The sequence below is a fragment of the Pleurodeles waltl genome, chromosome 8 (assembly GCF_031143425.1).
Source record: "Pleurodeles waltl isolate 20211129_DDA chromosome 8, aPleWal1.hap1.20221129, whole genome shotgun sequence".
NCBI lineage: Eukaryota > Metazoa > Chordata > Amphibia > Caudata > Salamandridae > Pleurodeles > Pleurodeles waltl.
The window spans coordinates 460,068,130-460,083,382 of record NC_090447.1 but is presented as its reverse complement, the minus strand read 5'-3'; positions in this window follow the sequence as shown (position 1 = coordinate 460,083,382).

Sequence of the window (15,253 nt, the reverse complement as noted above, 5' to 3'; positions counted from 1 at the left end):
CCAATGCTTACACATGATACAATAGGAACTTTGGTTTCCAGCATTTGAACTTTAATAGATTTGTTTAACAAAATATGTTGGCTTTTATAGGTGTAACCTTTTTCAGATGAATGTCACAGGTTGTAATGCATTGAGGTTTCCATGTATACATATTAAATCCAAGAGTATTGAAAGATTATTTTCATCCTCGGTGCAGGATAACTCACCCTACTCTCAGAATGTCCCTCTGCTCCACCCCTCTTTCACTTTCCAGAATTCTCCACCACCACCTCCTTGTTAAAAGTTTCTTTCTATTCCCTCACTTACTAATTTATAAATATGGCTCTAGGGGGGGGCAATGTGGTTCACCAGTTTCCCCTGGATTCTTTTGACACTAAGTCTGTCTGCATTGGGTCTGTGAAGGCAATACACCGCTGAGAAGTATTGTGTTGATTTCTAGCCATTCATCACTTTTCTTTAGTACTTCTAGGCTCTTCAGGATGAGAACACCACACTGTCATATGTTCTATGTTGGTGGCATAGGCTTGCTTGATATATGCCATACAATACAATTGTTTGTGTAAAAGCCTGTCATACAAATTATACAGAGGATAAACAAGACCAAAAGCATTTATTTGATATATATTTTAGACATGCCCATAGAACTACAGACAGGTTATGCTGTAGCAGTGACAAAATGTTTTCCTATAGTTGAGCCCTATAGGCGTTCCCTGTTCCCTCTTGGGGACTTGATATCCGATACATAATACATTACTGTTCTTTGTACAAGTGTAAAACTAAAAATGCTTGTTGTATGGATTCTCCAGCATTGGATCTCACATTGATTAACATGCCTGAATCATCCCCTGTCATCGAATTGAGAGTTCCTCTGTAACTTAAAAATAGCAGTATTTGACAATGACAGCTTTAAAAGCCACAGGCAGTGCCTACATTGTTAGCCTGTCCACCTCATTCTAATAGTCCCAAATTACAGCCAATGAGGTGACTCACCCCTCACAGAGGACGTCACACCTCAGATCTCTACTGCACAATATGTAGAAGGGAGTTCCAGAGCTTTGCTGTTCTTCAAGTGCAGATAAGTGAACATTCAGCCTTTTTCTTGTGCATTTTCTTAGCCTGTAGGTGTAGTCCTCACCTTATAGCCTTTGAGAAATGTCATCAATGGAGAAATCCAAGAGTAGTTTAAGGTTTGTGACTCCTGTGGCGAAATGAGTGTTTTCTTCAAAGACCCTCAAAAGAGATGCACAGATTGTCTTTAACCTACATGGCAAAATACTTCAAGATCTGGAGAATCTGTTCTGCCAAGACCCTCAATGACTGTGAAGGAAAGGGAAACTTATCTGATGGATCACAAAGAATAAAGCACTTGCATCGAACTTTTCAGGTCCTTAGGCCTCCAATTGAATAGAAGCAGATCCTCTTTAATCCCCTCAACAATTATTCACTTCTTATGAGCTATAAAAGACACAGCAAGAGCAAAGGCATTTCCATCAATAGAGTGACAAATATCTCTTTCAACATTGACAAAGCAAATAATAACACAGTAAGAAATACATGCAGACCTCCTAAAAAGGCTGCTGAGCATGATGTCTTCCTGCATAGTGCTAATACAGTTCTGCAGACTGTACATGAGACCTATTCAGGAAGAGATAGACATAAAATGGACCCATTTATCCAGGTCCTTTGAAGAGAAAGTAAAAGCAGCTGCAAAGGTGAAACAAACATTTCCTTGGTGGACATCACAGGAGAAGATAAGTTCAGATCTTGTATTCGTTCAGCCAAGATCCCAATTAGTGATTATCACCAATGCTTCCGTAGAAGCCAAGAGTTATCAGCAAGAGGACTCTTGACCTTGCTAACGCGTCCCTTTATGATTAATTTACTCACTTTGGGACTCGTTTTAGGCCAACGAATCTTTTGACCCTGATGGAAGACACCTTAGGATGAGATAACTAATCAGCATGTCAATAACGTCATCAAGGTTCACAGTAATAAGACAATTAAAATTAGTCAAAGACATTAATAAAACTCAGAAACCACCATGACCTTGCAGTCATGAATAACCACACCAGTTTAGTACTATTATTTAAAGTTTATTCCCTATTGATCACAATTCTACTAGCAAGTTTATTAGTCTCAAAACCAAGAAACACATTAGCATAGTCACAATATGACAACTCTGATAAGATTTCATCAAAGCAAGAATCACGAATATTAGAATATAGCATGGCGTCAACATAGGTTATCCTTAGCAGAGTATCATCATTACGTTATTCAACAAAGCATAGATTCAGTAATTTGTCTATTTGCGTTAGTTTAGTGAACCCCTCATCTACCCACAAATTAGCATTGGCATGTTGGGCTTCATGCAAAACAATTTAGCAACACCAATTTGAAAAACATCTAACTATGGTCTCTGTCAAAAGAAGCAGTTGGTACCTAGAAAGGAAAAGCAAACAGACACTTACAATATCATTGTCATATAGTTACCCTCTGTATTGGGTCAGCATTCAGGTTCAGACTTCCTCCTCAGGGCATCAGTTGATTCGCCAGCCAGGAATTCAGCAATCGGGTAAAAGGGACACTTCCCTCATAAGGAGGTAAAGTGTGAATGGACAATATAAGGCAAGGATGGTTTTAAGAACCAAACAGCAAAGTCTCTATGCAGAGTGACAAAGTGTCTGGGTCATAGCAAATCGCATCAGCATCTCCCTAACTAACTCATTTCCTTGTGACAAGGGTTTTTATCCCATTTCCGTTGTACAGTCCCCTAATTCTTCATTGGTTGAGCGGTTGCACCCCACTATCTCCCTCCAATAGAGTTTCAATTAGCTCATCAAATTTGTCACCCCATAACTGTTCTCACGTAGTTTATTGGTCCTTTTGATTGATGTCTTCAGCGGGTAGAATGTCTGGTATGATTTCATACTCTTGTGGTCTTTGCATCTTTAGTCAGTGGTTCCATTGTCTGTACCGGTTCAGGCGACCTTGTAACTGCAAGTAGTCTACACTGTTGCATTCAGCAAGAATGTTTCACTAAGCCAGTTGAATTTCATGAGAACGGATCTACTACAGTTACATTCATCTTCTAGTTTGGAAAAAAACAAGAGTTCATGTCCTTCAGCAAGTCAGCACACTGTACGTTAGAAAAACACTTTTAATATGAAACCGGGCAGCTAGGCCTCGACTCATGTTAACTAAGGCCTAATGATTTATTAGCAAAACTTTAACATATAACCTTTTAATATTAATGCAAAATCATATCCTAGCATAACATTTTATCATTATTAGTCAGTTTCATTAGTCCCCGTATAGATTGGTGGCCACTCCCTGTGGGCACATTTCAAGCACGCGTTTAGTAAAAATACATTAATACATTTTCTATGCGGCATTATTACACGTTAGTTCATAAACATTTCATGTTAATATTGAATATATAATCTACGCTCTCCCAACCTCATAAGAGAAATGTCTACTCTTAACCTTAAACTCAGAACCATCAGAAGGGTGTTGCAATCCTTTCCCACGTTTCTCCAGTTCAGAAGTACTGGGTTCAACGAACACCACCACAATGTTCTACATAAACACACAGGATGGCACATGTTCTCAAATTCTGTCAACAAAAGAAAGCACAAAAACAATGGAATTGGGAGATTCACAATGGAATAACGCTTACAGCAGAGCATCTCACAGGTCCCAGCAATAATCAAGCAGATTGTTGCAGCTGAACGTTACAGGATTGTCACAAGTGGGAGTTGAAGTAGTGCGTGCTAAACCAAATATTCCAGATCATGTGAAAACCGGACATAGACCCATTTGCGACAGAGCATCAAGAATCATCACTTGCACGGAAGCAGGTACTGCAAATGCACTCTTGGGTGGGATGTACTTTTGATAAACTGGTACCAAATGTTTATGTATGCTTTGCTGCCGACTTCCCTCCTATCTACAGTAAACTGCTATCTAAAATTAAAATGGAGCCCTGGCGGCTAATTCTCAGACCCCTCTTCTGGCCAAGACAGTACTGGTTTTTGGACCTGCTGCATGTAGCTCAACACCCACGCATCCTATTAGATTTGACAACGGATTACGGGGTGAAGTTCTTCACCCCAATCAAAAATTGCTCAAACTGGCAGACAGGCTCCCGATCACCACAATGGACATAAATATATTTCCTGCAAGACTGTAAGTGCATTTTGAAGCAGGCGAAGGCTGTGTCAACAAATAAAACATGTATTACTAAATGTAACAGTTTAGCATCTGGTGTCACACTAAAAGATGTCATCATTTTTAAATTCAAGTACATCAGACGCTTCCTTATCTTCTATATCTAGCAAAGTCAAGTCTGCAGCATGTATCAATCAGAGTTTAAAAGAACACCAAACAGCCATCCTTATGGTCACACAGAGTGGGCAAGGAGTTTCTAAAAGGTCTATTCAGAAAGGTCCCTCCACCTAGAGCACTTCCAGTTACTTGGGACCAGAATAATGTACTATTGATGATGTCAACTCCATTTGAGCCTTTACATAATGAAACTGTAAAATTCTTGACCTGGAAAAGGTCATACCTACTGGCCATAACATCAACGAGAAGAGTTTGCAAGATCCAGGCCTTTACCATCACATAGTATTTCCTTCAATTTTCAAAAGACAAAAGGGCCTGATTTAGATCTCAGCAGATGGAATACCTGTTGCAAACGTGACGCATATCCCATCCTCCATATTACGATTGCCATAGGATATAATGGGATCATAATATGGCAGATGGGATATCCGTCACATTTGTGACAGAGTATTCCCCTCCGCCGAGATCTAAACAAGGCCCAAAGTCATATTAAGGATCGATTCCAAATTTATACCCAAAATATCAACTGAATTTTGCCTCAATGAACTAGGAGTCCTTAAGACATGCTTTCCAAATCAGGCAAGTCCTGAAGAAAGAATTCAGACATTAGACATTAAAAGGTGTCTGAAATTCTATTTTTTCAGAACTAAACAAATAAGAAAATCCAATCATTTTATAGTATCTTTCTCAGCACCAGGTAAAGGTTTCCCTGCGACAAAACAGTGCATTTTTAAGCTGGGTAGCTATGACAATAAATAGTTGGGGACAGGTGCTTTCATTCGCATATGGTGAAATACCAGTCAGATTTCACCCTGCCTTTTACGTGTACCCACACAGTACACTCTCTTTCTCATCTCTGTTTTGAAGGGCATACAAATTTTGGGTATTTTGAAGAATATTGTGTTTTAAGTGCATGCATCTGCCCTACTCTCTCCTTCCACTGCCTCATATGTCCCTCCCTATGTCTTGCTTATAATATGACAGACCAAGCTATACCCCTGCCTATTCTATTGTAACAACAATGGAATAAGCCTCTGTCCAACTCTTTACAGCCCCCTCCTCAGTAGTAAACACATACAGCTTGGACTGAAGACACCCACCACATAGTCTATCATAGTCACCAAGAAATGATCTGCTGCTGTGTGCTTGGCTACTCCGGCAACTCTGACCACAGTGCCCTTATATGTTGCACCACCTTGTGCTTTGGCCTCCGTGCCTATTGCAAAGTTTGAACTGGCTAGAGTGCAGTTCACTATTGCTCTGAAGCTTCGCCAGCACTGATTTCCAACCAACAAGTAATCAGTAAGGAAAAGTTTCATCCATGCGGCAACAGTGATTGACCAGTCTAACTTTACAATGAAGCCTCTTTTGAGATCCTCCCCGAAGATTCATCCGACTGGAGGCGATTTTTGTCTTGAGGGTCAAATGCCTATATAATTTAGGATGAGGAATGTGCCTGGGCAGAGAATTATGACTTTGAGCCTAATTATCTTCTGTCCTCTTTTAATATTGATGTTGGCATCTACCTGGACTTACAACATGCCACAGACCAATATACTTCTTCACAATAGAACATTTCACACCCCTCTCTTCCTGCTTTGGAGGAGGTCTCATCTTCAGTCATTTGGAATGCAGCAGAGGCCTTGAAATTGACTTTTCCTACTGCAGAAGTGAAATCTAACATTCTGACGGATATTTTGCAGTTCTCCGTAGCTTCTGGGAGCCCTTGATTTTGTTTTGTTCTGCTTTGAAGTCAAACATCGACTTCAAAGCAGAACTCCAGCACCTTCCCTACAACTTCTTGAACAGCTTGGATGCCTGTCATGCAGATCTTGTGGCTTTTTTGTCACCTCATTGCGGCATGCATCGTGATACTTCCTTATGCCAGGTATGGATGTTAACCCTCCAGTAGTGTCTGAGAAGGCAGTGGCTGCAACTCCAAGGAAGTCTTTCATTCAGTTGGGGATTTTCCACTTGGTGCCTCAAGACCAACACTGGTGGATGGACCCCTCAAACTTTGAGAGGTCACCCTTTCAGCCCTCCACAGGCTCATGCTGTCATGGATGCTTCCTTGTTGAGCTTGGGTGCTCATTTGGGCAGCATGAAGGTGCGGGACCTGTTGTCCTTGTCGGAGCAACACACGCACAATGTGCTTGAGCTGTGATCAGTCTTTCTTGCCCTGAAGGCCTTTCTTCCTTACATATAAAATTCAATCAGTCAACACCGCTACCTCCATTATTTTAACAAGCAGGGTGATGTGGAGTCATGGATTCCATGTTAGGAGGCAATACCCCTTTAGACAATGGCACAGCAACACAGAGGCTTCCTGGTAGCAGCACATCTTGCAGGTTCCCTCAAAGTGAGAGTAGATGCCCCCAGTTGTCACTCGCAGGATGACCAACAACATGGGCTATGCCCACGAAATGTTGATGGTGATCTTCTCCAGATTGGGCTTTCCATTGATGCATCTCTTTGCCACAGCCTAGAACAAGAAGTGTCCTCAGTTTTTCCCAAGCACTTCCCCTGAATGGTTTACAGGAGTTGCCTTTAGGTTCAGCTACTCCCAGGGTTCAATGTACTTGTTCCTGCCCATCCTGCTTCTGTTCACAGTACTGCGGAAAGAGTAGGTGGATTTGGTGGTGCAATTTTAAATGTTCCGGATTGGGCTACAAGGATCTGGTGCACCAATCTGTTGGCTTTCAGCATTTGGCCATGTCTTACCCTCCTGCCCAGAGCAGACCTGCACTCACAGCATGATGGTCAGGTCCTACACTCCTATCCCCAGACACTGTAGCACACATGTGGAGATTGAGCAGTGCAAGCTAGAATCCTTTTGCCTTCTGGATGAGTTAGCAGACATCTTAGCAGCCAGAAGGTTTGCCACCACATTCATCTATGCAAAGCTAGAGTAAGTTTGAGCAGTAGTAGGAGTATGAAGGCATTAATCATTTACATCTCGCCTGTCCAGCATCTTGAGGTTTGTATTGTGCCTTGGGCAGCTGGCTCAGCAGTGGCTATAGTTAAGGACTCCCTAGCCCTGTCAGCATTTATCGGTCTTCCTCACCAAACTACTTTATTTGTTCTCACCCATCCCATTTATTTTGTTAATATTGGGACAGTCAATGTTGATGCACATAATATACATTAATATATAAGAAAGAAGTTGCATCACCATTATTAAATTCACCCATCATGAACTCTACTTCAACCTTGGGCACAAAAGTACGTGGTCAGGCAGGGTCTGAGATCTAACCCTGAGGTTACTGACTGACAGGTCACAGGTGGGGTGTCGTGTAGCCGGTAGACAAACGTGCAAACAGGAATCTTAGATCAGTCCCACAGAAAGGCGCAGCGACACCACATTGGTCTAAGGAAATTGGGCCCAATAAAACACACATGGCCAAAGGGGTGGGCAGGTTTCGCAACACACCATTAAGTCAGATGCCACATGCAGTTAGGAACACTTAGCCAATCAGAACACAGCACGCACAGTAACACGCATTGATCACACTCCCCTCAGGATGGACATCTTACACACTCTCCCACATAGTGTCCATGAAAGGTTAAGACCCACCTGGATTTGTTATCAGGACGTTATTTATGACTCCAAGACAACTGTTCACATTCTTGACCTCAAAAGGAAGGTTGTCATTGTTTTATAGTACTCTGAGAAATGTGTAAAATACAGTGCAAATCAACTGTACCTTGAGAAAGTTCTCAGACCCCAGTTCTGTAACTGTTCTCCCAGACATAATGTTCAATTAAATGAACTGTTCCTGTTTTGCCAAACGCCCCTTGTATTTTTTCTTTTTTCTTTTTTGAGGTAAATTCACATTCAAGCAACATTTTGGCGAGCCATCCAGAAGATGATTTGTTCCTGGAACACAACTGCAACCATAGGAAGGGGACCCCGCCCGGAAGGATTCACAATCGTGCAACAAGCAAAGATATTAGTTCTTTGTGCTTTGTCAGTTTTTCTTTGTGTCAGTTGAAAATTATGTATTTTTGACATTGTGGCACTGATAAATTAATGCAACTGTATTTTGTACAGACTCTACTAAATTGGTCCAACACAAGTAGAAAAAGACTGCCCTTGAGGTGGCTGTGTTGGCCGCAAGTGGCACCAGCTCTGTAAGGAGCTCCACCTCAAAACCTGAAAGGGTTTCAACAGAGCTTTAACGACAGAAACCAGGGAGGTTGGCAGCAGCCAGATCTTAGAGAATGTTACTATTGCGACAGAATGGGCTACATGACCGACAGATGCAAGATAAAGGCATATTACAAACAAAGGTTGTTGAGCTTGGGCCAGGGCCCGCAAAAGTTCCATCCACAAAATCAAGCCCAGGAAATCACAAACACACCTTGCACTCCGACACAAGGAAGTCAGTCCACCGCTGCACAACTGCAACAGAGGGTCAGGCAGCTGGACAAACACATGGCAACAGCAACCACAGACAGGGAACCTAGCCCACAAGGACCAGGGCCACAATCACGGCAGGGAGAGATAACTGTTTGGAGAAGCAATGCTTCGCACAAATGCTGAACCCAAATGTGCAGTCAGTTAAATCCCCCAGTGGGATTCTTCCACTTCACGCACACCTCTTCAGCAACACATAATCCCAACAGGACCACCTTACTGCGACCCGCATCGTGAACCTGTTTCCCGAACTGTACCACATCAACAATACCAAATCAACAACTACGAACTGCACCACAAACTTTTTGAACTGTCAAAACCAAGAAACTCTAACCACCAGAGGACTACAGACATCTCCCCTGGAATTAATCTCAAGATCTGCAATGTTCAAAAAGTTATGTATTTTTGCAGGTATATATCCCCTATTTATTATAGGTACTGCTACATTCATTCATTGCTAAGGAACTGCCTAGTCTAATGGAGTCCTTTCAGAAAATGTCACTGCGCTTCTGTAGGGACCTCTCCCATGTTACTTATAATTACACCGGACACAACACCAGCATTCCACATGCACTATACTGCTCCCTCTTACACAACACATGGTATCAATACATGAGCGCCGTGGGCTCCAAGACAGCCAGGCCATGTTACATATGTTCACTGTTACTACATGCATTAGGTGCATACAGGCTTTACTTATCCCAAGAGGTAGGATGTGAAAAAGGTTAATGCCTTCTCCACCTATACCTATGTAGGATTGGGGCCAAGATACAACCCAACAGAATAGAAACACCATAGGGAAGCAGTGACTCTGACCCCCTACGATACCAATCCCACAACTCTGTACCTTCTCCCCGTGCCCATAGACGTTCAAACTGAGCTAGATAGGATGTGCAGGAATGGCACCATAGAGGAGGATACTGTTTGACCCAAGACTTTCCAGAAAAGAGATTCTTGGGGCGCAGCAAAACAAACAAACCTATACATAAACATGTCCGCTCCCGCTCCCATCTGTGGTCCCAGGGTGGCCCTTAGCGTATCTGGGGCTGTCTTCATTAATAACAAGTGACCACAAACTTGGAGTTTCAATGTAGAGCCATCCACCAAGATGATACAAAGGGAAATGAGTCTCGTAGGAGAGGGGTAAATAACAGCATAGCAATCCTATGTCTGAGTGGCCTCTGCTTCCTCATCACCATGCTCACCGACCCTAGTCATTCCTGGAGAAGATCTGTCAGAACTGTAACAACACCAGCTAAGGAAGAAGACGACTTGCATCAGGCTCGAGAGAAAAGAACTGCTGTTTATTTTGGCTGGGCTCAGTGCAAGGACATTCCAGAGGAATTCAGACTGTTCGCCAATGTACAAGTATCAGCGGGAGGATCCATACCCCTCTTCACCATGCAGACAAAAGTGAACACCCACTTGTTAGAAATAACCAGGTGGGAAATGCTCAAAATAATGAACAGCACAGAGCCTGGCCTTAATTCAATCAAGGAAGACCTAAGAGCCATCCGTCTCATGGTGATGCAACATTAGTATGTGTTGGACTTGATGACTACAATGGAGAGTGGGGTGTGCACGAAGATCTGTGCAACCTGCTGCACGTTTATAACAGCTAATGACATGGACAATAGGACTCTGACTCTTGCCATCCAAGCATTGCACAGATTACAAAAAGAAGTGTGAGAAGGGAAGTGAGACTCAGCAAGAGTGGTTTACGAACTGGTTCTCCTGGCTCCCCCTGATGGCTGACCGGTCTGTGCACGTCATTGTTACTCGTTATCATAGTATTATTGTTTTTGTGTGGTTTCTTGCAAGTGGGCGTTTCCTGCTGTGAAAACACAGTCCTCAAATTGGGTAGAATGCAGGTAGCTAGGGAAGTAGTAATAGACTAAGAATAACAAGCCCTCCAATAATATGACTGCCATGAAGTATGGGTTAGATGGTGTAGTTGAAAATTCAACTAAAGAGGGGAATGTTAATATTGGAATAGCCAATGTCGATGCACACAATGATACATTCATTTATAAAACGAATTCGTATCACCATTATTAAATTCACCTGTCATGAACGCTCCATCAAACCGCCATCAAAGTATGTGGTCATGCAGGCAGCGAGACCAAGGCCTGAGGTTACTGACTGACAGGTCATAGATGAGGTGGTATGTAGCTGGCAGACAAACAGGAATCTTGGGTCAGTCCAACAGATAGACGCAGTGACACCATAATTGTCCTTATTTATAACTCCATCACAACTGTTCACATTCTTCACCTCAAAAAGAATGTTGTAATTGTTTTATGGTATTCAGAGAAATGTATAAAACACTGCACAAATCTATTGTATCTTGGGACAGCTTTCAGACCCCAGTTCTGTGATTGTCCTCCTGGCCATAATATTTAATTAAACAAACTGTTCTTGTTTTGCCAAACGCCTTGCCTTTTGTTTTTTAAGGTAAATTCACATTTGAGCAACAATTTTTTTTTGGGATCTTCACCTTGTTTCACTTTCTTGCTGGCATTTCACATTGGGGTATCCTCTGTGTCAAGGTCTGCTTTCCCCTGTTTTAAGAAAGATCCAGCAAAGGCTATGCCTGGTGTCCTGCTTATTCCACCAGGGCTGTGGCTGTTTCCACTGATCTTTACAGATGCATCCTGGTTACCAATGTCTCCTAGTAGCTATGTAGTCATCCGTGTAAGCTTTTGCAAAGCACATGTACCTCACGTCTTAAGCAAGCAGTGGCAAGTACTTTGCCTGAGCTGTGTCGTATGATTTTCTTATTTTGCTGGCAGTACTTGGTCAGTTCCCTGGGGGGGGCCTGCTTTGGGAATCATTCAAAACATGAAGGATCTGCGTACTACAAAATGCAGTTTGTAAATAGGCCCCTAATCTTTCAAATATTGTATGAGAGAAAACTACATATTTTAAATAAAGAAAAAATGTGAAAAGAAAAATGAAGTGAGGGATCAAATACAAAACTTAGTTTATGAGCATTGATCACTGTGGGCAGGTGGCAAGGCAGTAGAAATGTTTAAAGAGATCTTTGGGATCGCTACACCCTAAAGTGCCCAGAGAAATGTTTTTTTTTAATTAATCCACAAGTTGTGCCACAAATGTTTCAAGTTTGTAATTTGATTGTTCTCTTCAAAACCTAGGATCCAAATATTCTCCTCCTGGAATGCTCCTCCAAATCCTACAGTTTGACTTTCATCTGCAACTGAAATATATGTACTTCAGATGAAGTTATTCCATTACTAACACAAGGTGGCTAGCTTTATTCCAGTTTGAAACAGCCAGTTGCCAAGTTTGGTTTGGTTAAGCTCTACTTTACAGTATATTGCATCCAGCTTAGTGCTAATATCCTTACTTGTTTTACTGACTTCTTTTTAGCTCTTGACTTCTAATTTGGCCTATAGCTTCTCGATTGTGCTCACAGCATCGAGGTGGAGAGCAAACCTTCACGGTATAGCAAGAAATCTGAGAAAGGCATGGGAAACAAAGTCCCCATCAAAGGTGCTAATCACTGGTTTACAGGCGTTGATGAGCAATATACAGATTAGCCTCAGGAATTTCAGGCAGGTTAAAGGTGATTTTCGAAAAATTGCTTTTTCTCAATATTTCCTTAGTATTTTCTTATAGAAATTCTTCTTATTGAGTGTTTGACATAGGTCAGCAAATCACATGGCTTTGTCAGAGCTAAACAAAGAAAGGAGAAAAAAGAGCTTTCAGAGTCGACATACAGTGCAAGTCGTGTAGTGTAGTGGTACTGTAGAGGTGTTTGTTGGCAATGTATTTAGGCAGCTCAGGAGTCCTCTGGGCATTTTTGCCCTGGTCAAAGGAGTGACCATGAGGGCCAGAAGTTTAGCTAGGGTTGCATATTTTTAAGGGGTCCCCTAGGGTCTTTGGTGGCATGCTGCTCATGTATCCCCAGTTTCCTCGCCACTTCCCTTCCCTGCCATGGAGCAGTGTACCTTAGATGGGTCCAGTAGCGGGTCATCATGGAGCCCAGCATCCCTTGGTGTGTTGGGGGGGCCAGTCCCTGTTGCAGGAAAGTCAATCAATTGACCATTTCCAGCCATCGGTCTAGGTCCCACTCCAAGTTAGTGTCTGTTTTTACTATGTGTAGCCTCTGCTATTGCCCATTCCTGCATGTTCGCATGCCATTTTCGTGTTTGCGGGGGAGAGAGCGGACCAATGTATTGCAATGCATCTCCGTGCCAGGAGGAGACCTAGCACTGCAAAGCAGGTGCAGATTACCTTGTTATATTTAAGGATGGGAGCCAATCCGAGCAGGCAATGTCTGGGAGTAAGTTCAGTTGTTACCCCTGAGATCTTCCCAAGCATCTCCACCAGCACTGACCAGTAATCACCGAGAGTAGGGCAGTCCTATGTCATGTGTATAAAAAGTCACTGGAGTGGCATTGCATCTCGGGCACCCCTATGTCGTGCAGGAAATAACCTGTGGAGCCTCTGATGTGTGAAATATGTTTAGGATAAGTAGTAGAATTGTGTCAGCTTAAATCTGGAATTGCTTGTCACTGTTTTTACCTGTGCACAGGCTTTGCTCGATTCCCTGCCTGTCAGTGGGTCCTTTAGGTCCTCATCCCATTAGTGTCGCGCCACTGTCAGGTCACTATGGCAATCGCATCTTAGAGCTGTGTAGAGGTGTGATATCATGCCCCCACTGGACCCAGTATTCAGCAGTAGTTGCAATGTTTGCGATTCTGGAAGCTCATCCACAAAGTGAGGCCAGAGCTTTCGGACTGTTCAGAATATCTTTGCATATTGCAGAAACTGTTCTGGGCCTAGGTTAAATTGTCTCCTCGATTCCTCAAAGGAAATTAATACTTCCCCCCTGATACAGGTCTTCCAGTAGCTGGCATCCCTCTTCCTTCCACAGTATCACATCCATAATGGTGTGTAGCCACTGCAATTGGACCAACCACCAACGCAATAGTCTGGTGTATGTGGCAGGGTGTAGGACTTTGATTTGTCTCCTGTTCACATACCTCTACCACTTGCAGTACGACGTGAGGGCAGTCTTTTGGGACCTACAGTTCCCACATCTGGTAACTCTGGAGTTCAGCCTCCTCGAGTACTTCATTCAGTGACCTTTTCTCCCAGTTAGGATCCTCGTCACACTATAGGGACGCACATTGGATACGGCCTGCTATATAGAAAAACAATAAGTCAGGGACTCCCAGTCCCCCTTTGTACATGTTTAGCTTCAGAACTGCTAGTTTGACCCTGCTTATCTTTCCCACCCCTTATCAATGAGGTTAGGAAGCTGTTTAGCTCAGCAAATATAGTGTGGGAAATGGCACAGGTGTTTTGTAGGATGTAAAGGCATCTTGAGAGGAGCACCGTTTTATTCAGTGCTATGTTTCCTGAATATTTAATCAAACTCCAACTTTACCACTGAATTGGGGTTTTGATAACTATTAAAAATAGATGTTTAAGTAGTTTTCTAGCTAGTCCTATTTCCGAGATACTGTATTAGTATTTTCATTGTTTTGCGAATGGAACAACCTGCCTTGCTACAATGGAAATAATTTTTGGGGCATTTTTACTATAGGGAGATGTATAACATTACATTTTTACATGTCCTTCTTTTAAATACCACACACCCTACCTTATGGGCAATAAGACCTACTTAGCGGTGACTTATAAATATTTAAAATGAAAGTTTAGGCCTGACAAAAGCGGTAATTTTGACTTAAAACTGCACAGCCAGGCTGCAAACAGTATGCTAATAGTCATGTTTAAACTGTCACTGTAGTAGATGGCACAGTGGGTGTCCACTTGTGACATTGAACTTACAGGCTCCGGGTACAATTTGTAACACAGCCTCAGGATGTATAGTCAACTTAAATATGCCATTAGGAGTATCCTAATTTTACCATGTTGAAAGGAGGAGGAGGAGGGGGCCAGCATGTTATCACCGGTTAGCAAGAGTAAAGAGCACTCAGCTCTAGAGCCAGCAAAAATATAGGGCCCAGCAAAAGGCACACAATCTGGGGTGACCACGCAGGAAAGGCAGATTTCCTACACAGGCCGCCACAGCCAAGAGCTAGGGTAGACCAATTCCTTGATGGGCTTTCTTGCTCAAGGAGATAAACCATGGACAATTCACCACCTCTGTAGTTGCACATGCCTGTTCTAAGCCCCTATGAACCTACCTAAACCCCTCTGTCAACTTCTGTTGCAGCCCCTAACCCTGTCCTTGGGGAATCCTTCTCACCTGCAGATCTCACCTGTGAGGTAACTAACCTTAGCTTGTTCACGCTTGCATCCCAGCAGGCAGACAATACCACCATGCCATTAAGGTTATGTAGTTCATTCTGCCCCGGAGGTCAGACATGGGTCCCCATTCCAGAGAAACCTCAGAGGCAGCTGTCAGTGTCAGAAGTCAGGCCACTGATGATCCACTGTAACTTGAAGGATTGGGTCTGAGGCCCTGGGCAGGTCTCACTTCCAGCCATCCCAGTCCCC